At 39.5% G+C, this 27,840-nt stretch overlaps 1 pseudogene; it reads right to left on the bottom strand.

Annotated features, from left to right (window-relative positions):
* Positions 1-4,039: 4,039 nt before the first annotated feature.
* LOC145106042 (uncharacterized) overlaps positions 4,040-27,840 on the bottom strand; it is a 56,379-nt pseudogene continuing 32,578 nt past the window's right edge.

Raw genomic sequence — 27,840 nt, forward strand, 5'->3', positions numbered from 1 at the left:
TTTCAACGTCATAATAGGTATGGATTGGTTGTGTCCTAACCATGCTGACATTCTATGCTATGAAAGAGTCATTCGTCTGAACTTGCCAACTAACGAAACTCTTATTATTTACGGTGACAAACCCGGAACGAACTTTCAGATCATTTCTTGCGTCAAGGCACAGAAGTACCTTCGTAAAGAGTATTGTGCTTTCTTAGCTCACGTGGTAGACAAGAAGCAAGAAGTGAAAGACATATCGAGCATTCCTGAAGTCTGCAACTTTCCCGATTATCTTCCAGGAGTGCCTCCTGAACGACAAGTCGAGTTCAGAATCGACTTAATTCCAGGGGCTACCCCAATAGCCAAATCTCCATATCGTCTTGCACCTTCTGAAATGCAGGAATTATCCAACCAGCTTAACGAACTCCTTAGCAAAGGTTTCATAAGACCAAGCTTCTCACCCTGGGGAGCACCGGTTTTATTCGTGAAGAAGAAGGATGGATCATTCCGTATGTGCATAGACTACTGTGAGCTGAATAAACTTACCATTAAGAATCGATACCCTCTGCCTCGCATAGACGATCTGTTCGATCCACTTCAAGGTGCGAGCTACTTTTTTAAAATAGACTTAAGATCCGGGTATCACTAGTTACGGATTTTGGAGGATGACATTCCCAAAACTGCGTTCAGAACTCGTTATGGTCATTATGAGTTCGTAGTGATGTCATTCGGATTGACGAATGCACCTGTTGAGTTCATGGATCTAATGAACAGAGTGTGTCGTCTATTTCTGGACAAATTCGTCATAGTCTTTATCGACGACATCCTTATCTACTCAAGAAGTGAAGAGGATCATGGCCAACATCTCCGTCAAGTACTACAAAATCTTAGATCGGAGAAACTCTATGCGAAGTTTTCAAAGTGTGAATTTTGGATCAGGAAGGTTGAATTCCTAGGCCACGTGGTCAGTTCAGAAGGAATACATGTTGACCCTTCCAAAATTAAGGCAATTCAAAACTGGTCAGCACCCAAAACACCTACAGAAATTCGTCAATTCTTAGGTCTTGCTGGCTATTATCGCAGATTCATCCAGAATTTCTCTCGAATAGCTAAACTTCTTACCACTCTGACACAAAAGGGCGTAACTTTTAGCTGGAGAGAAAAACAAGAAACAGCGTTCCAAACGCTGAAACTAGCCTTGTGTAGTGCACCAATCCTGTCTCTCCCTGAAGGGACAGAGGATTTTGTAGTGTATTGTGATGCTTCTAATCAAGGGCTTGGATGTGTTCTTATGCAAAGAGGAAAGGTGATATCCTATGCCTCAAGACAGCTAAAGACACATGAAGTTAATTATACAACACATGACCTTGAACTAGGAGCGGTAGTATTTGCTCTGAAGATCTGGAGACATTACTTATATGGCACAAAATGCACAGTGTTCACGGACGTAAAAGTCTTCAGCATATCTTCAATCAGAAAGAGCTGAACATGAGACAACGACGATGGGTGGAGCTACTGAACGACTACGATTGTGAGATTCTTTATCACCTTGGTAAAGCTAACGTTGTAGCTGACGCCCTTAGCAGAAAAGAATACTCGGGACACCGAGTAAAGTCGTTGACCATGACAATCCATTCACATCTGTCCACACAGATTAGATAGGCTCAACTCGAGGCTTTAAAACCTGAACACGTGGCAGGTGAAGCCTTAAAAGGAATGGATAAAAACTTCAAAGTCAGGGATGATGGAGTCTATTGTTTCATGAACCAAGGTCAAACGAAGCAAAGCCGTATTCCTATAGTGAAGGTTCGCTGGAATACCAAACGTGGACCTGAATTCACTTGGGAGCGCGAGGATCAAATGAAACGGAAATATTGTCATCTTTTTGCTTAGTTATTTGTATTTTCTTATTTGCTTAAATGTTTAAACTCTAATTTTGGGACGAAATTCTCTCTAACGGGGGGATATGTGACAACCCGAAATTTCTATCTAGTACAGTCTTTCAAATTCAATCACAATCAGACTCGTTTCTGCTATCTTTTAGCGTTGTTCAGGATCTATATGAATGTTCTAAGTCAAGTACATTCAAGATTCGAGTTTAGGAATGAGATAACTTAAGTCGTCGTATAGCATTCGGGCAAAACACTCCAACTAGAGGAGTGTATGGCCGTACACATGTGTACAACCGTACACAGGAGTGTACAACCGTACACATGGGTGTACGGTCGTACACCCAAGTTTGGCAGTGAACCCAAACGTATATAAAGGTTTTTCCATCATTTTCCTTCATTTCTCACACTTCCACTTCAAGAAAATTCGATTCACTCTCAAAGTTCATCAAGTTCTTCACCCTAACCTTCAAAAGATGTAAGTATTCCTTCCACTTAAGTGTTGATACATGACTTTATCAACTGAAGATCTATGTTTTCAAGATTCAAGTATACTAGAGTACATTGTATTATAAAAACAAAGGTTTGATTCAAAACTAGTCAGGAGTATACATTCTTTCAGATATATGTTAAGGATACTAATTCAAGAACATAAAATCAGTCATTTACTTCAGAATGGTTAAGTTTTTCATAACTATTATACATGTAACGTTTATATGTTTTTATGAGTCAAGTAGTACAGGTTGTTTAATTCATTTAAACAATATAGTAAAGCCCTGACATTATAACCAGAATCTCCAGACGGGGATCGAAACAATGTGTGTATAGATCTATATTGGGATTGACAACCCCGCACTCGGACTGCTAGCTACAGTCAGGCATACATGCCTGTGAGTGACAAATTGTTATCATCATGTTTTCAGCGCATTCATAGCGTTGGGTCAGGGCATCTAGTCAGTATGGTTATAATAACTCATATAAAAGATATTAACAATACGTTAGTGTATAATAAATTAAACTTATGTACATATTCAAAGTACTAGTTTACAAGTTATGCTTTACAGTATTACATTGTAATTTACATTATCAGTTTTATGTAACAGGAACTACTTTTCTTATATAACAGAAAATATAGGATTTGCAGGAAACAGTTTATATATTCAAGAAATAGAAAACATTCTTTTAAACAAAAATACTTATGCACTCACTCAACTTTATGTTGATACTCTCTTTTCAAATTACTTGTATTCTCAGGGAACCAGTAGACAGGTACACCCCGAGCTTTGGAGAAGATGGAGCTATGTATGTTTTGTCTTCTTCTTTTGTACAACTATTTAATTTCAATATGAAATGATGAAACACATGTAAATATTTATACTTTATAAATACAGTGGTTGTTTGTACTCTGATTACTATAATGCATGTGTTGTGATACTACAAATGAAGTCCTCTACCCCCGGACGTTTCCGCCGTCTGGTTTGGGGGTGTGACAACTTCCAATTTATAGCCCAAAGTAATACATCCATAAATATGGAGAAAGAACATGTCCCCCAAAAAGCATGTGGGAAACAAGAAGCAATAACTCCATAAAGGTGTAGGGGTCTCTACATATCTTGAAAAAGCTTGTAGAGTGTCTGACACTACTCAGATGAAAGATTTTATAGTTGGATCCTTTATGTCTCTCCGTGTCTAGCAAGCGACACCTCCAATTCTAACACTACGAGTCTAGTATAACGAGTCCTTACGATGACTCCAGCATGACAAGTCGAGCACTACATCTCCAAGATGGGTCCAGACTTTTACAGACAACTTTCAACAACATTCATAAAGGATACTTAATTGTTCAAAGCTAGTGTCTTTTTGTCCGATTCTTTATGCGATACAATGTTTGTGGTTTTCTTTTTGACAACATATTGTGATACTTTCTTGCTTACACTACTTTCGTGTTGTCTTTTCTTCTACTGTTATTTTTTTCTCATTTTCTTCAACACATAAAATATTTCTATAAATAACTTATAAGTAGAAGAATATGCCAAAATAATGAGTCGGTAACTTGTAGTATAAAATGTGATTACTAAAATTCATGTAAATTTTTCTAAACTCAATTAGACATGGTCAAACATAAAAATATCATTTACATTATAACCCAAGTATGCACCAATGCAAAATCTTCATTTCCTAGCTGTTTTATCTGGAACCTCAATGTATCTCTTCGGGATTCCATATTGCTCAACCAAATATCTAACAAACACATCAATCACCCTGCCTTGAGCAAAACCTCATACCCCTTCTTCCCTATTTATAACATCAATAAACATGTCAGAATGAAGAGATAATTTACGTCTTTTTACACAAACAATACACCAAGACAAAAAATCCACATCCCACCATCTAAGTATGGGACAAAAAGTTACATCTTTTGTCCCATTAACTGACACTCTCATATGTTTGTCAAAAACAATACAACATATTTTGTTATGTCATGTACCTGGCAATTCCATGACGGAAATACTACATGCAAACTTCTTTTGTAATTCTGAATCCAATGCCTCAGCATCAATCAAAAACGACTCCATCCCTGACACCTTCGTCACCTTCTTATTCCCTTGTCTCCTTTCAATCAATATCTGCATAGCCTTCAACCCACCTTTCCTCACAACTGCCTCCTACCCTCTCACCACTTGATGATGCGCTTGCATCCTACTCACAAAACTTGGTCCCAAATCCTTCTTATGTATCTCTGAAGGATATGTGGACCCCTTCTTAATTGCCCCTTTAAACAACGTATCGCATAAAATCGCATACAAAACCACAATCGCCTCGTTTGTTGATTTTACTAAATTTTCTTTTTCCACGTACGTGTAGACTACTTAGGTGGCTTCGGTCGCGTTGTACAGCTGGCGCGTGTCAGCCCCTACGGACATGAAAATCGGGTTCACATGGACACTTGGTTTGTATATTTCAATGAAATACATTGTTGTTGTGTTGGTGTCGGTTTCGTTAGTGGAGTCCATGGTTTGTTCAAGTTTTTCCATTTGTTTTTTTTCAGGCCTGAAGGATGTGTAAACAGGATGCTTGTGGTTAATGGTTAAAACCATTACTTCTTTTTTGGTGTTTGTCTTCTTTTGATGAGATTTTTGATCAATATAAAGTTATAAATTCAACATAAGTTGCGTAACATAAGGGTAAATGGTCTTTAACTTAGGTTTACCAATCCTTCACAAGTCTTGGACTGCAGCCACTTGGATAACTTTTTATGTGATGATTTTTTAATATCCAACATGGTGCCAGGTAGCCTACAAGATAAGACATGATTCGCCCTACACCAACCAATAGAATTAATAAACATGTAAAAGTAAAACCATCAAATTTAAATATATAGTTAGTAATATATACATAACATAATTTACTTCCAGCAATAGGAAGATCTTTATCCTTAAGGGTAGTGTAAAAAGCTTGCAAAACACAATTATCCAAAAGTGCATCCACATCCTCGACCAAAAGGGTATGTTGGTCTTCTTGAATGCCCTTATCACTTTCAACATCTCCAAGTCACCTTCAAATCACCAAGATCGGATATTACATGTTCAGTGGGGTCCATTTTTGAAGATAGATCAGGATCATTAGCATCAAGGTCATCAATGGCTGCCTCTAGTTCTTGATATTTTGTGTTATTTTCAAGATTATCACTTGTGTGATCAGTGGTTGATAATGAAATATTTTTCTCAAAGATTTCCTTCTCATTATTGTCAATATATAAAAATACAGAAGCATGTAATTTGCGTAATAGAAAGGAGTCGATCCTAATTTCAAGGAACTGAATATTGACTAAACTAATTTACAAAACAATATCTACAACATATATTTAACACACCCCCACAGTCAAAGCAGAAGACTCTCGAACGCTAAGACTGTCTCGAAACTCGTCAAAAAGAACACGCGGAAGTCCCTTGGTAAAGATATCCGCAATATGATATCGGGAAGGTACATGACGAACACGAACTTGTGTACGAGCAACTTTTTCCCGTACAAAATGAATATCCCTCTCAATGTGTTTAGTACGTTGATGTTGTATCGGATTTCCCGAAAAATAGATTGCACTCACATTGTCACAATAAACAAGTGTAGCCTGTTTAATCAGACAATGCAATTCCAACAAAAAATTATGTAACCAACATGATTCTGATACGACATTAGCAACACCCCTATATCCGGCTTCGGCACTCGATCTTGAAAGATAAGGTTGTCGCTTAGATGACCATGACACTAAATTATCACCCAAAAATACACAATATGCGGACATAGAACGTCGTGTATCCGGACACCCACCCCAATCTGCATCCGTATAAGACACTAGATATGAAACCGAAGATGAAAAGAGATGGAGACCATGATTTATAGTGCCTTGAATATATCGGATTATGCGCTTGAGAGATTTCATATGATCAACTCTCGGATCATGCATATATAAACACACTTGCTGAACTGCATAAGATATATGAGGACGGGTGAACGTAAGATATTGTAGTGCCCCGACAAGACTTCTATATAACGTCGGATCCTCAAAACGAGTACTAGAAGTAGCACTAACTTTTTGTTTTGTATCAACGGGTATAGGAGAAGGCTTGCAAGATGACATGCCTGCCCGTTCAATTATTTGCTCGGCATACTTGCGTTGTGAAAGAAACATACCATCCTTATGTCGAGATACGGAAATGCCAAGAAAGTAATTTAAAGGCCCAAGATCTTTCATGGCAAATTCTGAGCTAAGAAAACCCATGATAGATAACCGTAGATCATCATAAGAAGCCGTAAGAATAATGTCATCCACGTATAATAAGATATAAGCCATGTGAGAGCCGTTGCGATAAATAAACAAAGAGTTATCACATTTGCTATTAGTGAAACCAAGAGAAAGAACATAATCCGCAAATCGCTTGTACCATGCGCGTGGAGCCTTCTTAAGCCCATAAAAGGACTTACGTAAAATACAAACATAATCCGGATGATTCTGATCCCTATAACCCAATGGTTGATGCATATATACAGTTTCTTGTAACTAACTCGCCGTGAAGAAAAGCATTTTTTACATCCAATTGATGAATGGGCCATGCTTTAGATAACGAAAGAGACAAAACCGTACGTATCATAGCCAGTTTGACTATCGGGCTAAATGTTTCTCCACAATCGATGCCAACCTGCTAAGTTTTCCCATCACCTACAAGTCGGGCTTTATGCCTCTCAAACACACCATTAGATTTTTCTTTATGAGTAAAAATCCACATAGAAAGAATAACATTAACATTCGGTGGGCGAGGTACTAAATCCCACGTCTTATTTTTAATAAGAGCATCATATTCATCATCCATGGCCATTTTCCAATTCGGATCATGAAGGGCTGCAACCGGGTTATGGGGTAATGGTGAGCGAGACACAGTGCCAGCCAAAGCGTGATTATGATATTTTTTGTTTGGCTTAAAAACACCCATTTGGCTTCTTGTAACCATTGTAGGACGAGGAGTAGGAAAGAACGAGCGTTTATTGTACCAGATGCATGAGATGATGTAATAGGAGTAGGTGAAATAAGTGGATTTGTAGGAAGTGGGTCGTGATTTTGTGGCTTGTCATCTAATTGTGAAGATGGGCTATTTTGATTGGATGGTGATGAATGAGAATCCTGGTGGGCTGAATTTTGTTCGGTTATCTGTGGCTGATTAGAAGCAGTGAGATTTTGCATGTGATGTATTGTATATGGTGAGACATCATCACACAAAAAATCATACATGGAAGAAGAAGTAGTATTCACTTTTGCAAATGGAAACACATTCTCATCAAATAAAACATGTTGACAAATAATAATTTTAATTGAAGACATATCGCAACATTTATATCCATGATGATTCGAAGGGTAACCCAAATATACGCATGGAGTGGATCGTGGTTGCAAATTATTTATAGTGGTAGATGGGATTAGAGGATAACACAAACATCCAAAAACTCGAATGTGAGAACACGAAGGCACCCTTTGATATAATATTTGAATAGGTGTCACATTATGTCACACCCCCGAACCAGGACGGCGGAAACATCCAGGGGCGGATGACGTCATTTTACAGTATCACAACAATTGAATATGAATGAAACATAGCATTACAAATGACATACATTGAAAATACACACTTACAGAGGTTACATTTTGTAGTTGTTCATCAGTTACACAAAAGTGACAAAAGTAAAACTTCATAAGATTTCACCACTTGATCTCATAGCATAGTTGATTACTTGTTACTCGTTCCCTGAGAATACAAGTCGTTTTGAAAAGCGTCAACTAAAAAGTTTGTGCATTTTTGTATAAAATGGTTTTGCACTTGTTTAGAATAGTTCTCTTGGTACTTCCAGAAAATTCGATATTTTCTATAAAAATAGTTTGTAAGTCTCGTTCCAAAACTGTGAATATATGCATGCATGTCCTTTGTTTTCTTTTGTTTGTAATAGTAAAGATTGTGTTCCCAGAAAATCCCATATTTTCTGATGTATGAAAAACTGTAGTCTTAAACCCTAGGACCAGAAGTGTAACTGACTGAATACTGAAAAAGGATATGCAGTTTTATAGTTTAATAAAATCGTTGAAGTGTAAGCTTCCCGTAAACCAAAATCGTATTCTCATTCCCTATATTGTCATTCCCTATGTGAGTCGTTATAACCATGCTTGATGTGACAGATATGCCTGTCATGACGTTCTTCAGGCGTCGGTTTCGGTAAGATATTTGTCACCCTAGACTGGCCCCGTCTAGCTGTAGCGAACAGCTCAGGTGTAGGGGTGTCAACCCCGTATAGATCTATACACAATTACCTCGCTCTCCCTGCAGGAGACTTTGGTTATAACTACAGGACTTACGGTGTACGCTAGGTAGGTACGGTGAAGGAAAGTCTCACAAGTGCCTTAACAGATTTACGTGAACTATGACTCCTTTTTACTTGTAAAATAAGATAATTATGCATTTACATAATTATGTGTACATTTGAAAAGTGTGGTTTGTGACCTCCAAACTATACCGATTATAGTTTATTATGTTTGTTTGTCAAGACAATTTATATAATCATATATATAAATACATATAAGTTAACATTTCTAGATGTTTTTAAAGAATATATCATATAAACTTACATCTAACACAAGTATAAGAACCTTTAGTATGATAAAGACAATTTTTAGTTTTTGACTTTTCTGTCCATGTTTTTAGAAAAATTATAGAAAAATCATCGTCAGTCAAAATTTGGATCCGTAAACTCTGAGAGTTTACAAAATGAGTCTACTTTGTTCATAATTTTTATTATAATTTTTATTCGTCTCAAACCAGTGTGAAAATTTTCATCTTCACAGACTGGTCCGAAATCATAACTGAACTGATAGACAGTTTTGTAAAAATCACCATAAATTGTACAAAAATCGTATGAATGCGTGCGAGTATTCTATAGAAAGGTGTAAACCTGAACTATGTTCATATTGAAGAGTTTTTAAAAATATTAAGTGTAAGATGGTCAAAACAGTCCGTGAATAGATCACAACTTTTCTATAAAAAGATTATTTTTAAGCTTAGATATGTTTTAGTGACCTAACTTGTATTTTTAGTTTACAAAGCCTTTAGATCATCCAAATAGGATTTGTTTACTTGTATTCCCCCCCCCCCCCCCCCCGCCGCCCTAAAACTTGGAAAAACTTGAAAATGAAGGGGTATGAACTCACATTGAGTGGATTTCTTAGTGGATAAAGAGATGAAGATGAAGATCCCCAAGCTTAGAACACTTGAAGATGGTTGAAGAACACTTGAGGATGGTATTACCCTATGGATAATAACACATATAAATGTGTGTAAATGTAACAAAACTAGTATTAATGTGTATAAAAACACTAGATTAACAAGGAATGCTTACCAAAAAACCTAGGAACCAACTTGGAGGGTTGGATCTTTGGAAGACTTGAACTTGTTCTTGAGAGTATTATGGAGGAATGAAGAAGATGAGGTGACAGATGAAGATGAAGAGAGAGGGGGAGACAGGTGAACGAAATTTATGGAGGAGGTAGGGTGGTGGGGTGGGTAGGGGTAAGGGGTGGGGTGAGGTGATGTTTGCATTGTTATATGTTGGGTAAAGATGTAACAATCAAGTCACTAAGTCAACTCTTCTTATTTTTATAAAAATCTAGGTAATTTATAAAAGTGGGGTAATTTTTATAAAAAGATGATATTCATTATAAAAAGTGTTGTATTTTTATAAAGAAAATATGGTATAAATGATGTATAAATATTTAATTTGAATTATAAAATTTCAAACTGTTAATAAAATCATTATTATCAATAATAATAATATGTTACACGAAAATTAGGTTGATCTCTAAATTATTTTCGTTAAAAGTTGGGCGTTTTAGGTCAGGTATGGAATTTGTCGTATTTGGTGACGAATTCACCAAAAATTTGTATTTGTAGCCTTTGTTATGAATTTGTCATGTAGTGTAAGGATTATAAATTCCACTACATCGTGTTATGAATATTATTGATACTAAAACAATATAAAATTGAATTACTGAATTGTTATGATACTAACCTTATTTAGGGTTTATGTTCTATAATTTCCAATAAGAGTGGTGCTTTGTATTATAACTTGTCAACCGTACATTGGACGCATTAGGGAATATCACAATTCACCAAAAATTCTAATACAAGTTGAGTTGACCTGGTTGACTTTTGTTGACTTTGTTTTACCCAGAATTGACAGTTGTCACACATTACCCAAAATCTTGGTTGGAAGAATATTTAGAAGGTAAGTCGCCATTTGCAAACTGTGCTGCCAAAAAGAAGGAGGAAGCGAGGCATGACTTAAAAGAGTACGGGTGACATTATTGATAGTACGTATTTTTGTTTCCGCTTTACCATTTTGAGAAGAGGTATAAGGGAAAGAAAGACGTAACGACATGCCATGAGTTTTACAAAAATCCTGAAATTGACCATTATCAAACTCCCTCCCATTATCACATTGTATGTTTCTAATATTGTGTTCAAATTGGGTGAAAATGTGAGCTTTAAATCTTAAGAATATGTAAATGACATCAGATTTGTTGGCTAATTGAAAAGTCCATAAAAATTCGAATAATCGTCTAAGAACAAAACATAATACTTATGCCCCCATAGAACTCAAGGTGGGAGACGTCCAAAGATCACAATGAATAATATCAAAAGGCATAGTGGTATTCGAATTTGAAGAAACAAAAGGTAACTTCACATGTTTACCAAGAACACATGAATGACAAATTCTAGAAGTAGGTATACGATTACAATCAATGCTTTTATTGTGCCTAAGAACATCCATAACTTCAGAACCCGGATGACCTAGATGATCATGCCAAAGAGAAGAATAGGATAAAGATCACCCCGGCTTTCACATCTCATTATTTGTCTCCCTGTCTGAAAATCCTTCACAGAAAACCCAAATGGATCAAATTCAACAGTTACAAAATTATCAGTAGTAAACTTCCGAATCGAAATAAGATTTTTAATAATTCTGGGAGCATGGATAACTTTTTTTAGAGATAAAGGGGGTTAGGAGATGGTAATGAAGTATGACCATAACCACGAATTGGAATAGTATGACCACTTCCTACAACAATGTCATTATGATGATTGCTCAAATTAAAATAAGACGAGAAATTACCATTAGAAGATGTCATGTGTGACGTAGAACCGGTGTTCATGAACCAAGTTGGATCGGGTGGATTAATAGACATTGTGTGCATGGCTGGTTCAATATATGTTGGAACATATGATGATGACTGGTCATTTTGTGAAGTCATAAAAGCTTGTTGGTGGTGCTATGGACGTGGCCCAAGAATACCATTTTGTTGTTGTTTACTAGGTGTTAGCCCACGAGCCCATCCTTGTGTTGGATATGGGCAAGGTGGGGAAGCCCACTAAGGATTCCAACCCCACGGATTGTACCCCCATTGATGCTATGGACTCCAAGGAACAAAGCCTTGTTGTTGTTGCTGAGGACTCCGACGACTACCATTACCACCTTGATCCCCACCGAAAAGACGACCTCCACTGTTGCTGCCAAAATTGTTTCCATATTTCCTGCCTGATATCTGTTTTCCAGTTTGTTTCCCCCGGTTTTGTGTGTGTTCCGAGTTTGACCTGGTAACAAAGGATTCTTCAGATTGAGATGAGGCAATTATGGTAGAATCAGATCTCGTTGCAGCCTCCTTAGCGAAACCAGCCTCTTCAAGAGTTAGCATAGATCTAGCCTGATAGAAGAGAGGCAATGGATCACTTTGTCGGATCAAGGTGACGACACCCCTGTATGCTCTGGTTAGTCCCAAAACCAATTGACTAATCAGACGACTTTCCGACACCGGTGCACCAACGTTCTTCAGTTGATCCGCAATTGACTTGAGTCGTTGGCAATAAGCCAAAACATTAGGAAAATTCTTCGTTCTAGTGTTGGAGAACTCGGCTTCTAGAGTTACCACATAGGAATTCTAGTTGTCTTGGAAAATGTCACGTAGCCTATTCCAAACTTCCATGGTCGTAGCATCAGGTTCGATGATGGTGTGCAATAGATCATTAGAGATCGTAGCATATATCCATGAAAGAACAGTTGCATCAAGGGTCGACCATAGTTCCTTTTCTTATGCAGTAGTTGGGGCCTTCATGTTGTTAGGAGGAATGATATGATGAAGAACCTTATGAGATCGTGCAGTAATTTTAAAGAGTTATGCTTATGTCGAATACTGAACATTCTCCATTACAAGAGTTATGGAGATGTGGTTGCAGATGTTAGACATCGCAAGAGTCGGATGAAAAGAGTTCTTGTTATCAGACATGGAAATGACATAGAGAAGAAGTTGAAGATGAAAAAGACAGTTAGGGCGCTTTGCGGAAGATAAGAGAAGGAGATGGAATGAGATTTTACCCTAGTCGCTCTGATACCATAATGAAATATTTTCCTCAAAGATTTCCTTCTCATTATTGTCAATATATAAGATACAGAAGCATGTAATTTGCCTAATAGAAAGGAGTCGATCCTTATTTCAAGGAACTGAATATTGACTAAACTAATTTACAAAACAATCAATATCTACAACATATATTTAACAGCTGATAGAGAAGGATCCTCAAACACAACGTATCGACCTTCCGCTCATTCCCTTAGGGCATTTATGGAATTTTAAATTTATCATGTATATGCACTAGACAAATAGTCTAGGGGCATTTAAGGAATTTAAATTTACCAAAGTGCATCGCGGTAGTGTTGGGTGATCTTTAAAGCTCTTCCTCTTAAACCGACTTTTAGAGCCTCAAAGCTACTCATGCATGTGAACCCCACCTATCAAGAAGAAAAAAAGTAAAATGTTATTAATGCTTCTAGAATGTTCTTAAAGAAAAAAAATGTGGAAACTGACTTCATTTGGAGCTTCATTTCCGGGGAATTTAACTCCCTAAATTTGTCGAGATAAAAACCCTCTGAATCAATACAGATGCTCAGAAACATTAAATCTGCCCCACCAATCACATATCTTGAAACCTCGCCTCCTTTCAGTATCAAGGTGGGTAAAAGACGTGGAACTTTCCATATTAATGCATAAACTACAACTCCATTTTAGTAATGTTAGAAAAAAGTACACCATATATTCCGATTAAAAAACAAATAGTTTGATGATTAGTGATGCGACCTGGCTCCGAACCACTGGCCGTGAGAGAGATTCGTCGATCTTAATGCCTGAGAGGTCACACAAGAAAGAAACCCGTCAACCGTTTTCCGGGAGGAGGTCCCGGAAAGACGCTCTGACGGTCAAGTTAGTATGCTGAAAGTTGTAGTGAGAGTGAGAGGTTGAGGATAGGGTTTTCTTGCCTTACCGGGACCAAGGTCAGGTCCTTTTATAGTGGAAATCTTCCTCGGTCCGTACTAGGGACCGGTACTGCAGTCCCGACAGGATCCGTCGCTCTTATTGGAGAGGCCTGCTCCACATTCGTGTTTAGCCTAGTGATTGGTCCAGGCTATTATGCTCTGTCTGGACGCTTTGTCGCTTGGAGCCGTTGTCTCTGGGCTGTAGCTAAAAGACAATATTCTGGCGAGGGCGAGCCTTCTGTGCTGCCGCCTCGCGGGGGTCCGGGGTCGCTGAGTCGGCTCCCTGTCGGAGGCCCTTTGCCGAGGCTCGCCTGTTCCGGGCCCACTCTAAGGGGCGTGTCATCAAGTCCCCCAGTCCAGTAGTCATAGCGTATGCTACCTAGCTATGATGTTCTGGACTTAACTATTTGAAGTGTCCAAGTTGTGGTTTGGGCTAGGCTTTTGGATGTATAGGTCTTATTGTGCTTTGAGTCTTGTAATAGAAGTATTTTGATGTGTTTACGGCCAGAGTGTGTTTACGGCCGTAAACCTGTTTACAGCCAAGTCTTTTCCCCTATATATATGGTGTGTATGAGTCTGTTTGTGGTTGTTGATGATCTACTGAGTTTACGGTAATTGTCAAAGCTGTACTAGACGTTTTTTGATATAAACGTGTGCAAGCTTTGGATTCATTCTTCTTCTACTCAATTCTCATCTTATTTGATTGTTAGATTGCTTGATCACTGGTTAAGATCTTGTTTCTAGGACCTTACAATTGGTATCAGAGCAAATCCGGTGTCAAATCATCTTTCAATCTCATTTTCGGTCAAAGGAACTCAGTTTCATCATTGTTCGAGACTGGATTTGGTGTTTTCGTGGCAAAAGGGGATCAGATCTGCTTAAAATTCGTGTTTTCATCAAGTTGTGGGCATTTACGGTCAAGGGTTTATGGCCGTAAACTCCCATTCACGACCGTAAACAGGCAATCTTCATTAACCGTAAACAGGCAATCTTCATTGACCGTAAACTCCCCTTAACCGTAAACTCCCCTTAACCGTGAACTCAACTGTAAACTCTCCTCAACCGTAAACTCAACTCAACTGTAAACTCAACTCAACCGTCAACTTCCAACTATAAACGTTGACCGTAAACTTCTGTTTACGGTCATAATCGTGTGACCGCAAACTACCTTTTTGGCATTTTAGTTTATTTTTCAAGTCATTTTCAATTAAAAAAAATTTTAAAAAATGGATTCTCAAGGCCAAGCACTTCATCATGAATTGGATTCCATCATGGGAACAACCACTCGCATTCCATGATTGTTATCTGCAGAAGGGTTCCCAGAATGGAAATACAGGATCGAGAAATACATCAAATGAAAGATTTTAAGGTTTGGCAAAGCATTCTCATAGGACCAGTCAGAATCACTACTAATCTTCCAACTGGACAAATAATTGACAAATTATACGCTGATTACACTGATGAAGATTTCGAAAAGGTTGAAGAACAGGAAAGGGCACTGGCTACTTTGACTATGGCTTTATCTCCCGATATTGCTCAAGGCTTCAGAGAATACACTTCAGCCAAAGCACTGTGGGAAGCTTTGTTTGAGGTCTACGAGGGAAATGAAGATATGAAAGAAAGCCGTCAGGATATGTTAAGACAAAAATTCAACATGTTCAATTATATCCTTGGAGAAACCTTGGAAGCTCAGTTGCAGCGTTTTACTGCACTAACTACTGAGATGAGTACAGCTGGGATTTACTTGACTAAGTCTGAGATAAACAAAAAGTTGCTGAATTCACTTCCAAAGTCGTGGGATATGAATGTGGTTGTCATCAAGAAGACAAAAGATCTCAATCGTCTTAGTCTTGCTGAAACAATGGCAATCATCAAAGCCTGTGATCTTGATGACAAGCAACGAGATATTAATCATGTGAATTCCTACTCGACTACAAATCTTGGGATTTCTTCGAATAACGCCTCTTCATCCTTTACCTCCTCTCCAAGTCAAGCTTTTGCCGTTCAACAACCTCAGAATCAAACCTTTATTACTCCATCAGTTGCACCATTTGTTGCCTCAGCATCTGTTTCTCATCCACAAAGTCAGTCTTTCGTTGTTCCTCAAGTTGTTTCCTCCTCAAATGCACCAGTTATGGTTCCAGCTCCTCATTCCAAAGAAAACGATGAAAACTTAGCTCTTGCCACTAGACTTGTCAACGGCTACAATGCTTTTGTAGCTGGAGAGCGTCCACCACAACTCTCATTTACTGATCTGGATCAAATTCAATGGCAGTGTAGGGTAAACCAATGGCAGGAAAGAAGACAGGAAAGAATAATCGGGGAAAGCAGTGTTCAGGGCAAACCAATGGCAGTGTAGGGTTTAATAAGGGAAAGTTGTGTTGCTACAACTGTCACGAGCCTGGTCATTTTGCTCGTGAGTGTCCTAAACCAGACAGAAGAGTAAGTAGTGATCGAGCAATGGTTACAGTGGGAAATGATTGTGGAAGTACTGCTGTCAACAGTGAGACTGCTAATCTGGCAGTGGTTGCTCAGTCGTTTGACTGGTAGGACCAAATTCAGGCACTGAATATTTCAGGACCTAAAAATGCTCACTTGGCTCAAATCAATGATACTCCTGTGGAAGAAGCTGAAGTTGATCCTGAAGAAGAGATGATGGAGTTGCAGTTTTCCTTTATGGTATCTTCTACTTTAGAACCTGAAAATAAAGAGGTAAGTCAATCTTCTTGTTCTCAAACATGCATTGATAATGTTAAAAATCTTCTTGAGCATATAGAATTATTACGTAGAGAGAACGAGGACTTGAAATATGAAGGGTATCAACTTAGGAAAGGACAGAAACCCCTTAAGGCTGAATTAGAAGCAAAAACCAAAGACTTTAGAAAACTTCAGGAAGAATATTGCAATAAGAGTGCGAGTTATAGATATGTGACTGAACAACTTGCTGAGGTAACTGCTGAGCTTGACACATTAAAAAAAATTTGAAAATGCAGATTTTACTTTTAGAAAATTTGATGTGTCAAGTGAAGTAGTTGCATCCATGATAGAAACTAATTTGAAATTCAAAGAGAATCAGCAAAAGGGTTTAGGATATGACAAAGTGCCTCCTCCTTATAATCATAATTATCAGTTTAAGCCATTGTCTAAAGAAGAGATTGACGGAGAACCATTTCTTAAATATGGATTTGTGTCAGGAGGTAGTATTAATGTTGAAAATACTAATGTTTCTACTTCCCATGCAGATCAATCTTTAAGTCAATCAGAGCAAGAACCTGACGGATGTGTTTCTGAAAATAAAAAGTTTCTGAATTTGCTGTTTCTGTTTCAAAAAATGACTCTTTTGTTTCTGATGTTAAAATCAATGATACATCTTGTGATACTTCTGCATCGTATCATGTTGATTTCAATTTTTTTGACATATTTGATGATTTGTTTGATAATCCTGATATTCCTGAATTTGATGTTTATGTTTCAAGCACATCCGCTTCACCAATCACACAACCGGATTCACCCTCATCTATCACACAATCTGATTCTTGCACATGTTCTTGTGGAAAAAGTAAGGGTGTCAGTAAAGAAAGTAAATTAGACAAAGGTAGTATCAGTTACAATAACAATAAGCAAATTCGTTTTAACTGTGGTACTGCCGGTCACATCGCTAGGAATTGTCCTAATAGGGCATTTGTGTATTTTTCGTCTCAAAGAGGAGAGAACGAGTCTCGAGGAAAGTCTTTAACTAGAAAGTCCTCGAGATGATGATTGGAAGACTAATCAAAACAAGAAAAGGGCAGTTTTTCAAAACGACAAACAGGTTTTCAATAACAAAGTCACAAACCGTTTGCCAAAATCGAGCTCGGCTAAGCCAAGGTCGGTTTCGTCAAAGAGTGAATCTGGATCTTCAACCACTTCTGGTAGAAAATCCGAATGCTCAAAGCAAACTGAAAAGAAAAATGCTTCAAAATCACCCATGAGTTTTAAGAAACCTAAATACTAGTGGGTGCCCAAATTATCTTCCATCCAATCATCATCATCCTCTAAAAGTGTTTCACATGATAATTCAAAATCCAAAAGTTCAAAGAATAAATCTGTGATTGTAAACGGTCCACCCAGGAAAGAAATGACATGGGTCCCCAAATCTAAATGATCCCGCTCATTTTGCAGGGACAATTGCGGAGGAATGTCGTCAGACCTTGGTATGTCGACAGCGGCTGCTCCCGACATATGACAGGAGACATCTCCCAATTGAACAACAATCAAACTTTTAATGGGGGATTCGTTTCCTTTGCGGGTGGAGAAGGCGGAAAAATCACTCAGCGAGGAACTATGACAAACGGAGTGCTGAGTTTCGAGAACGTAAACTATGCTCCCGAGTTAAAGCACAGCTTGTTGAGCGTCTCTCCGATTTGCGACAAGGGTTATTCAACGCATTTTACTGATAAAGAGTGTATGATCTTAAAGTCAGGCATTGTCATCCCAGGATGTAAATGCATATGTTGTGGCACCGACGACTCGATCATGTGAACGCTAAGAATCTAAATCGTCTTGCTAAAAACAAAATGGTGTGTGGCCTGTCTATCAGAGATTTCATAACATTTGAAAAGTTTGTGTCATGTGCCCAAGGAAAGCATCACAGGAAACCACACCTGCCAAAACAGATCAATTCAATCAGCCAGGTGCTCCAATTGTTGTACATGGATTTATTTGGTCTGGTCAATGCCCTAAGCATCAATAGAAATTCATACTGTGTAGTTGTGATTGATGACTTCTCGCGTTTCACGTGGGTTTTGTTCTTATCCAACAACGCTGGGGTATCTGATCTGATCAAGAAATTCATCGTAATGATAGAGAACCAAACCAATAACCGAGTGAAGGCGCTTCGAACTGATAATGGAACAGAATTCAAGAATGCAGTTCTTGATCACTTTTGCGCAGAAAAGGGAATTGTGTGTCAATAAGTTCAGTTCGCACGCCTGAGCAAAACGGTGTTGCTGAACGTAGGAATCGAACGCTGCAAGACGCTGCAAGGACGATGATGTGTGACTCAAAGTTACCAGTTTTCTTTTGGGCTGAGGCGATTAACACTGCTTGCTATGTTCAGAATCGTGTTTTGATCAACAAAGCTCAGATGAAGTCTCCGTATGAAATTCTATACGGTCACAAGCCAACTGTCAGCCATTTCCACGTATTTGGCTGCCCTTGTACCCTTCTTCACCCGGAGTCCAACCCGAAGTTTAATGCCAAAGCTAATGACTGCTATTTTGTGGGGTATGCTGCTCGCACTGCGTACAGGGTCTACAACAAAAGAACAAAGCAAATTGTAGAATCCTTCGATATGCGCTGGCTGGAGGAGAATGAAACGGATGCTAGAGTGGGTCCTGATTGGCTGTTTGATTACAAATCTTTGTTCAAATCGTTCAATATGTGTTCAGATAGTTTATCTGATTCTACTTCTGGTTCGGAGATTGTACCTGAAGATGAAGACGAAGAAGTTGTTTACAGACCGCCGATAGTTTCTTCTGTGATTCCTTCGGTGGAGTCATCTGTTCCAATTACTTGTCCAGAATCTCCAAGTCAACAACATACTCCAGATGCTGATGCTACACCTCTTACTCCTGATGAATGACAGTTCATGACCAGAGGTGCTTCCGCTGTTACTCAAACTTTTATGGAACTTCTCTTTCTTGAGCAAATTGCAAATGAGTTTGTAGCAGATCCTACTAATAAGACAGCTTCGTCTGAAGTGGATCATTCGGCAAATAATGGAGTTATCAACATTCACAATCTTCCTGTGTCACTTAATGACATCATCCAGGAGATACCTTCACGCATTCAACGCGATCATCCGATCGATAATGTCATTGGCCAGCTAGGTGATGGTGTTAGAACAAGAAGCCAGAGTGGAGATGTTAATACATGTCTCTATTCTTGCTTTATCTCTCAAATAGATCCAAAGAATGTTGAAATGGCTTTGAATGAGCCCAGCTGGGTGGATGCTATGCACGAAGAGTTAAATCAATTTGAAAAGCTCGGGTTTTGGACGCTGGTTGAACTTCCTAAGGGCAAAAAGTCTCTTGACACACGTTGGGTATACCGTAATAAGCAAGATGATTTCGGAGTCATAGTACGCAATAAGGAGAGATTGGTGGTTCGTGGGTTTAGATAGATCGAGGGTCTTGACTACACTGAGGTTTATGCTCCAGTGGCTCGCTTGGAGGCTATCCGTATCTTCCTTGCATACGCTTCCTACATGAACTTCACTGTTTATCAGATGGATGTCAACACAGTTTTCTTGTATGGCAAGGTGAAGGAAGAAATCTACGTTGATCAACCCCCTGGGTTTGTTAACTCGAAGTTTCCCAATCATGTCTACAAATTGGACAAGGCATTGTATGGGTTACATCAAGCTCCTCGAGCGTGGTATACAACTCTCACAACGCACTTGCTCGAACATGGATATTCTCGCGGCACTATCGATCAAACTTTGTTTATCAAGCATGTGGGTAATGATCAGATTCTAGTCCAGATCTACGTTGACGACATTATCTTCGAGTCTACAAGTCCATAGCTTTGCAAAGAATTCGAAGGAGTGATGAAAAAGAGGTTCGAGATGACCTCGTTAGGCGAAATGACCATGTTTTTGGGGCTTTAGGTCCAACAAAGATCAACCGGAATCCTGATCCATCAAGCAAAGTATGTGGTCGATATACTTGAGAAGTTCGGGTTTCAAGACGCAAAACCTGCTTTGACGCCAATGGCCGAAAGACCCTTGCTGACTCAAGATACTGATGGCGAATCCGTAGATCAAACTCATTATAGATCAATGATAGGTTCGTTGATGTATCTAACTGCAAGCCGACCAGACATCATGTTTGCAGTTTGTCAACGCGCACGCTATCAGGCTAATCCTAAACTTTCACATCTTATTAATGTCAAAAGAATCTTTCGGTACCTCAAAGGCAGCCCAAAATTGGGTCTTTGGTATCTGAAAAATTCTGAATTTGATTTATATGCATTTGCTGACAGTAATTATGGAGGCTGTGAGCTTGACAGGAAATCTACATCTGGGGGGTGTCAATTCCTTGGTGACCGGCTAGTGTCTTGGCAGTGCAAGAAAGAGCACATCGTCTCAACCTCAACAGCAGAAGCGGAATATGTTGCTTCCTCGGCTTGTTGTTCTCAAGTTATATGGATCCAACATAAAAATTCATTTCAGATTGCTAAAAATCCAGTCCAGCATTCGAAAACCAAGCACATTGACATCAAAATTCATTTCATCAGAGATTGTTATGAGCGTTCGCTCATTTGGCTGGAACAGGTTCCCACTGCTAATAATGTGGCGGATCTGTTCACAAAGCCGTTTAACAAAGCTCGATTCGATGTGCTTGTGAGCTTTTTGAAAATGATTCGTTTTGAGGACTAATTTTTGTTTTAGGTTAGTTTAAATTTGCGCATTTTAATTTCATTCTCACCCATGCACAAATTTAGGGGGAGAAATAAACAAAAAAACAAACAAAAATTCAAAAAATTCAAAATCCAAAAACATTAGAAAATCAAAAAATTAAAAAATATGTTGCTAATAGTTTTTGTTTGTAGGTGATATGCTGGGAAGTGATATAATTATGTGATAACAGACAATCTGAATCTGTGTAAGGTGCCTAAGTCGAATTGTCTAAGCTATGTGTTCGATGCGCCGGTAGGCACGAAAGTTCTCAAAATGGACTTGACTAGGATCAGATGAACTTAAGGAATTTAGAGACCTGACAAATCTTGACTTAGATAGTTCCATTTAGCCTGACAATATGACGCTTGGGTAGGTTGAGCAGAGAGATATACATGGGAATCTGCGGATACATTAAAAGATCAGTATCTAGAACTGTGGATTAACTTTTCCTCGATGTGCGGACTTTGTCCTTAATTCCGGTATCGAACGGGCAACTGGGGAATTCCGATAAATTAGGTCTGTAGAAAGTTATTTTCTTTCTTTCTTTCTGTTAGTCATATGTTGTCTCCTCTGCGTGATTGAAATACATCCGACCTGGACTGCAACATATGCAATTCTATTTCTCTGCATCTTCTATCTATGCAATTCTTTCTACCTGTTAACCATATGATGTCTCCTTTGCGTGATTAACAATCTGACCTGGTACACAGCATATGCAACCTTCTACTTCTCAATCCCTCTAAACTCTAGTTAGTCATATGTTTCACTCTCTGCGTGATTGGAAGAGATCTGACCTGAGTGTATAACATATGCATTCTAAATCTAACTTCTTCCTTAATAATTGTCTGCTCATCTGATGTAAGGAGTATTCTGGAAGACCTTGATTGTTGGGACATGAAGACAGAAGTATCGATAAGTGGATTATGGTTGTCTAACAACTTTGATCTCAATATCACAAAATTATTATTATTATTAGAAAGAGGTGAAATTAGTTTAAATTTCTGTTAAATTTTAATTTCATTTCAATTTTACTTTTATTTTATTTTATTTTTATTTTTATTTTTATTTTTACTTTTTACTTTTATAAAAATCCTGATAATTTTTTAAAAAAAAATTATTACTGTTATCTTTATTTTTATTTTTATTTTTATTCTATTTTTTTTGTCCTCAAAATGTTTTAATTTTATAAAGTTTTCGGGTATTGGACTCTATTTTTCAGGATTGCGGCCCATAGCCTTTTGGACCTGGTATATAAAGAAAGGATTCAGCCGCATACTACTTTCCTCCTCATTTTATCATTCTTGGCCGCAAACTCATAATTTCTCTCTCTCTCTCTCTCAAAAAAAATTTCGTGAAAGTTTGTGAAATTGATCCGTTAACTTCAAAGGTATACTGATTCCGACCAAGGATATGCTCTTTTCGCATCAAATCAACATGTTTTAAGGGCTTAATCGAAGAAAAATCAACTGTCGGCGTTTACGGCCAGACTGTTTACGGTCCGGCAGTTTACGGCCCGGCAGTTTACGGCCAGGCAGTTTACGGCCGTGAACTCCCTTTGGTCAATAAAAATTGAGTTTTCTTCGTATGTTTCACTTAAAAGCCAAATTAAACTGCAAACATGAGTAAAACATCAAATTTAAATGTTTAAATATATTGTTTTATCACTTGGCTTGTTTTAGTGAAGATTGAAATGGCAGAACTCAAATTTGCTGACAGTCACAACCTGGCTATCCTCTTGGCGTATCCTCCGGCTGCTCACGGAGAATTCAAATCAATGATGCATGGACTGCGAGAATGTTGTCTGTCTACTGCAGTGACTGTTAATCCAGATATCTATCAAGGCTTGATCAAGGAATTATGGAGGTCAGCAAATGTGAAGAAAGGAAATGATGGATGTGTTTCTGTTGAAGCTACAGTCAAAAATTGCAAAATCATCATTACTGAACAGTTCATCAGGTATCCTCTCAAATTGACGATCAATCAACCTTCCCCTCTAAGATCGAGATCACTCAAGTTGAAGAATTTCTTATCAAAATGGGATATGAAGGTGTTTTCCCTCCGACTATGAAGAAGTTGCTGCCACCGTTCTGGAGATTCTTAGCTCATGTCTTCGTGAGCTGCATTTCTGGAAGAAAGTCTAGCGCAGATGAGATTTCTCTAAGAAACACTGGTGCCATCATCTCTCTAGCTGCGGGATTGAACTACAATTTCTCCAAGTTTATTCTTGATGAACTGATTGCAAATATCAAATGAAAGACTAGAGACAAGTTCTTGTTGTACCCTAGGTTTATTCAAGTGTTTATTGATGAACAATTCCCCGAAATGGCTAAAGATGGAGAAACCCTCGACATGAAGTCTCTTGGGCCGAACACCGTTGGGTTAATGAAGCACAACCGAAAGGGAAAAATTACTTTTCAAGGAAAGTATCCCTTAATGAAGTTTGGCTTGTTTACTGATTCATGTGAGGCATCTGAGTCTCATGTATCATCAGACCGCATGACCTCTGAAGATGACATCTTTTCTGAAGATGATGTTATTCCGGTTTCCGATCATGAAGATGATGAAGCTACACCTACTGATATTGTAGCTGAAGAACATGACTTGCACTCTGTACAGGTTGAGAGTGATTTCAACGAGGGAACAACGGAGGATGCGACAGAGAACGAAGAAAATGATGCTGATTCTTTTGAGGATTTGGATCTTACAGGTTTTGACAAGGATGATATTTCCTTGAACCTTGGAGGAAATGCTAATTTCTTGTCCAATGAGGATCTTGACACGTTCTTTTACACTATCCATGATGTTGCTCGTCCAGCAACGGAGATAAGGGTTTCAGAAGACGTTCTCGAAACTACGCCTCTTTCTCCAAATCAAATGGCTGAAACTTCAACTCCGATGGAGACATCTTCAGAGATTCCTCCCTTTGAGAATGTTACTCCTACTATTGAGCCAACAGTGAGTGAACCGCTGACAACTCAGACCTCCTCGCCTGCATTGAAGAGGAGAAGACTTGATCCAAGACCGGGTGTTTTTGTTCCAGAACTATCTCATGGCATGTCGACTCAACCAATAACTACTTCTGTTGCTACTTCACCTACTCCACCCCATGAAGGACCGAGCACTTTTTATGAAGTTGGTGGTTCATCTGTTCCTTCGGGATCATCCCCTCTTAGGCATTCTCATGATGTTGCATCTGAGAGGCTTGCTCTACATCTGGACCACGAACAAAGCTCAGTGCCTTCCTCCCAAGCTAAAGGAATTTTTATTGAGGAAGGCCACTCAGGGGAGGATGATCCCACCATTCTTGGACTTCAAAAGGAGATTAGCGTGCTCAACCAGAAGAATATTGAGCTTGATATCCGTGTGGCTCATCTTGAAGCTGAAAAGGCCGAACTTAAAATCCAGGTTGCAGATCTTGAAGCGGACAAAACTCTGAAATCTCAGCAAATTTCTGATCTGCAAACCCATCTGGGATCCTTAACTGCAAGTTACTTTGATTTAAAGAATAAACTAGAAGAAGAATTTGGCGACAAGTTCAAGTCATCTGTTCAACAATTCAGTGCCTGCCAGTCATCTCAAGATCCTCCTGCTGACCCGCCCACTCAAAGAAAGACTCGGATTGTTGATCGCTTTGAAAAGGAACTCGTTCAAGCGCCCAGCGTTGTTGCATTAATACATGCAAAATTAGCAGCATCCGATAAGAAAAAGCAACTAATGTTCAAAAAGAGTTCAGATCAAAATGCTCCTGAAGGTCAACCACAAATCACCGTCACTGATCTTGAAAAGAGAAAATTTGGGCAAAGGTACGGTGATAGAACTGGAATTGTCTCATGGGGCTTTCATGACAGGCTGAACATGTGGATAGTAAAGCGCAAAAGCAAAAATGTGGAGTATTACAACGACTTCCATGATTTCAGTTCATGGACATGGGTGGATATTTCTGAATTATCAAATGCTCCATTTGCAAATCCATCAGGAGATCCACGGGCAACTCACTTCAAGCTATTCTTGGAGGACCAAGTAAAGAAGGGATTTACTGGCATGAAGACTGTTGAGTCTTTCATTAAAAGATTCCCTAAAGTACTGGATCCCAAGACAAATGATCCCTTCCAGACTGTCATGTGGCCGCCAACCAATCAAGTCAGACAAATTCCGGTGCTGTAGACCTTCAGTGATGGATCTCTTGCAAACATGCTTTACTGGGTCTATGATGAAACCACTGCGACTGCAATCATCAAGTTCCAAGATGGTTGCTTTCGTTTGTTCGACAAAAAGGACCTACTTCAATTTGGAAAGTGGGATATTTATCATTTGGCCCTACATCAGATCAAGGTGGCTGAAGATATTTTCGAGTCTGCTGCTAAAGAGTACACAACAATGGTTGCCGAGATTATTGCAAAGGAGATGTGGCAAGGGCCAATGGGAGGATCTGATGTACTTATATATGAGAAGGACTGAGTCACAGCTAGCCCCAAACCAAGGGGGAGATTGAAGGGTCCAAGTTATGGTTTGGGCTAGGATTTTGGATGTATAGGTCTTATTGTGCTTTGAGTCTTGTAATAGAAGTATTTTGATGTGTTTACGGCCAGAGTGTGTTTATGGTCGTAAACAGGTTTACGGCCGTAAACCTGTTTACGGCCAAGTCTTTTCCCCTATATATATGGTGTGTCAGAGTCTGTTAGTGGTTGTTGATGATCTACTGAGTTTACGGTCATTGTCAACGTTGTACTAGTCGTTTTCTGATATAAACGTGTGCAAGCTTTGGATTCATTCTTCTTCTACTCAATTCTCATCTTATTTGATTGTTAGATTGTTTGATCATTGGTTAAGATCCTGTTTCTAGGACCTTACACTATTGGTACACGTGGCGTTGTCTCACTCAGTTGTCGCTTCATTTCCGGCGATGTGACGTTTCGACGTGTGCGCAGTGGTTACGTCATGTGTTAGAGATTTTTGCAGACTCCGCCTTTTTTTACTTTTATTGCTCTTCCACCGGTTTCCCCTTTCATATCCCCTTCTGCCTTCTCATACTCTTCTCTCTTCCTCTCTTTTATTTCCGCCATGGCTATCGCTCAAGGTTCGACCCCTAGTTCTTCTGAGTTCATCACACTTCAAGAGGCGTATGGTCTTACCTCGGCTGACGGGGTGGAATTTCCTATCCCCGACGGTTTGATTACTCAACCTCCTCCTGGGAAGGTGGGTGTATACCTGAAGACTTTTGACGCCGGTCTTCGTATTCCCTTGACCGACTTTCAGGAAGAGATACTCTGCCGTTGTGGGTGTAGCGTGCAGATGCTAACTTCTGGCGTTGTTCACAAGGTGGTGGCTTTCGAAATGATATGCCGTGTTAATGGCATTATGCCCGATTATTTCGTCTCCAATTACTTCTTCCGGTTTGCTGCCACCAATGACAAGTTTACTTTCTCCGCCTATCGGGGAGGGCATAACCTTGTTATTGACAGCAAACCTCCCAAGAATTGGCAAGACCGGTGGTTGTGGGTTAATCAGGAGTTGCTCGGCGGTGAGCATCCCCGGGCGACGATGCCTTCAGACACTATCCCCAAGCTATTTCCTCAAAACCAAGCGACTGCAGACCTCCTGCGCTCTCTTCAGGTGGATGTCGACGTGATGTCGATGGTGATCCTTGATGGAGTCGAAATGCGCCCTAACTGGCGGTCCCGGGGTGAGATGCCTGTGTTTTACACCATCTCAAAGGGTGAGTTGTTCTTACTTTCCTTCTTTCTTTCTCCTTCTCTCCCCCCTCTCGCTTTTTTTTCTTTTACATTTATGCGTTTTGCTTAACAGGTGTCAAATGCTCCGTTTTCTATGGATTCTGTGCTATGGGGTCGCTACCAAGGGAAGCTGTTACACCGTGCAGTGCCTCTATATGAGACTTTGCCTCCTCCCCGCCGCTTGTCTGCTGTTATCCCGGTATCTCCTCAGCCCGTGGGTAGTTCGACTGTATCGGAGAGGCGCCCTGGTTCACACATTGTTGTTATTCCTGCGACTACATCTTCTTGTCCTACTGGGTCGGCTGCTGATGATGTGGTGGATAGTAAGGTTGGGATAGTGACCAGCGCCCGCCGGATTTCCAGAAAAAGGAAGGTCGTGCAGGCGATGAGTGGGCCAGCGCCCGGGGGTAGTTCAGGGCCCATTGGTCGGCAGGTGATGCAGCGTCGCGGTCTTATGCGCTTGTTATCTTCTCATTCCTCCGATCCAGTGGATGTGTTGGTGATACCCGATGATGATGTTCAACAGTTTGAGGGTATTGAGAGGGTGTCTCATCAGCCCCTTGTTCCGATTCCTGTGAGTGTTGGTGTTACTCCCCCGTCTCCACGGGGTAGTCCGTAGCGGTTGTTTCAGGGGTCTGCACCCGATGTTCCTGTGTTTATCCCAGGACGGAATTTGCGACCTGATTCTCGGTTGTCCGTGCGTTCCGCTGCTTTAGATTTTACCCGCCATGCTCTCCCTCCATCCACCCTGGACGACATGTACTCTATGAGCAATGCCGTCTTGGCCCACAACCTTGCATACGCTGCTGCGCAGGCTATGACATATTTAGCTGTCGGGTCCCATCGTGTGCAACGGTTTGACGATTTGGAACGTGTGCATTCTTCCCGGGTCGAGAGT

This window comes from Lactuca virosa, chromosome 4, assembly GCF_052849685.1.
Source record: "Lactuca virosa cultivar CGN04683 chromosome 4, Lactuca_virosa_CGN04683_v6, whole genome shotgun sequence".
NCBI lineage: Eukaryota > Viridiplantae > Streptophyta > Magnoliopsida > Asterales > Asteraceae > Lactuca > Lactuca virosa.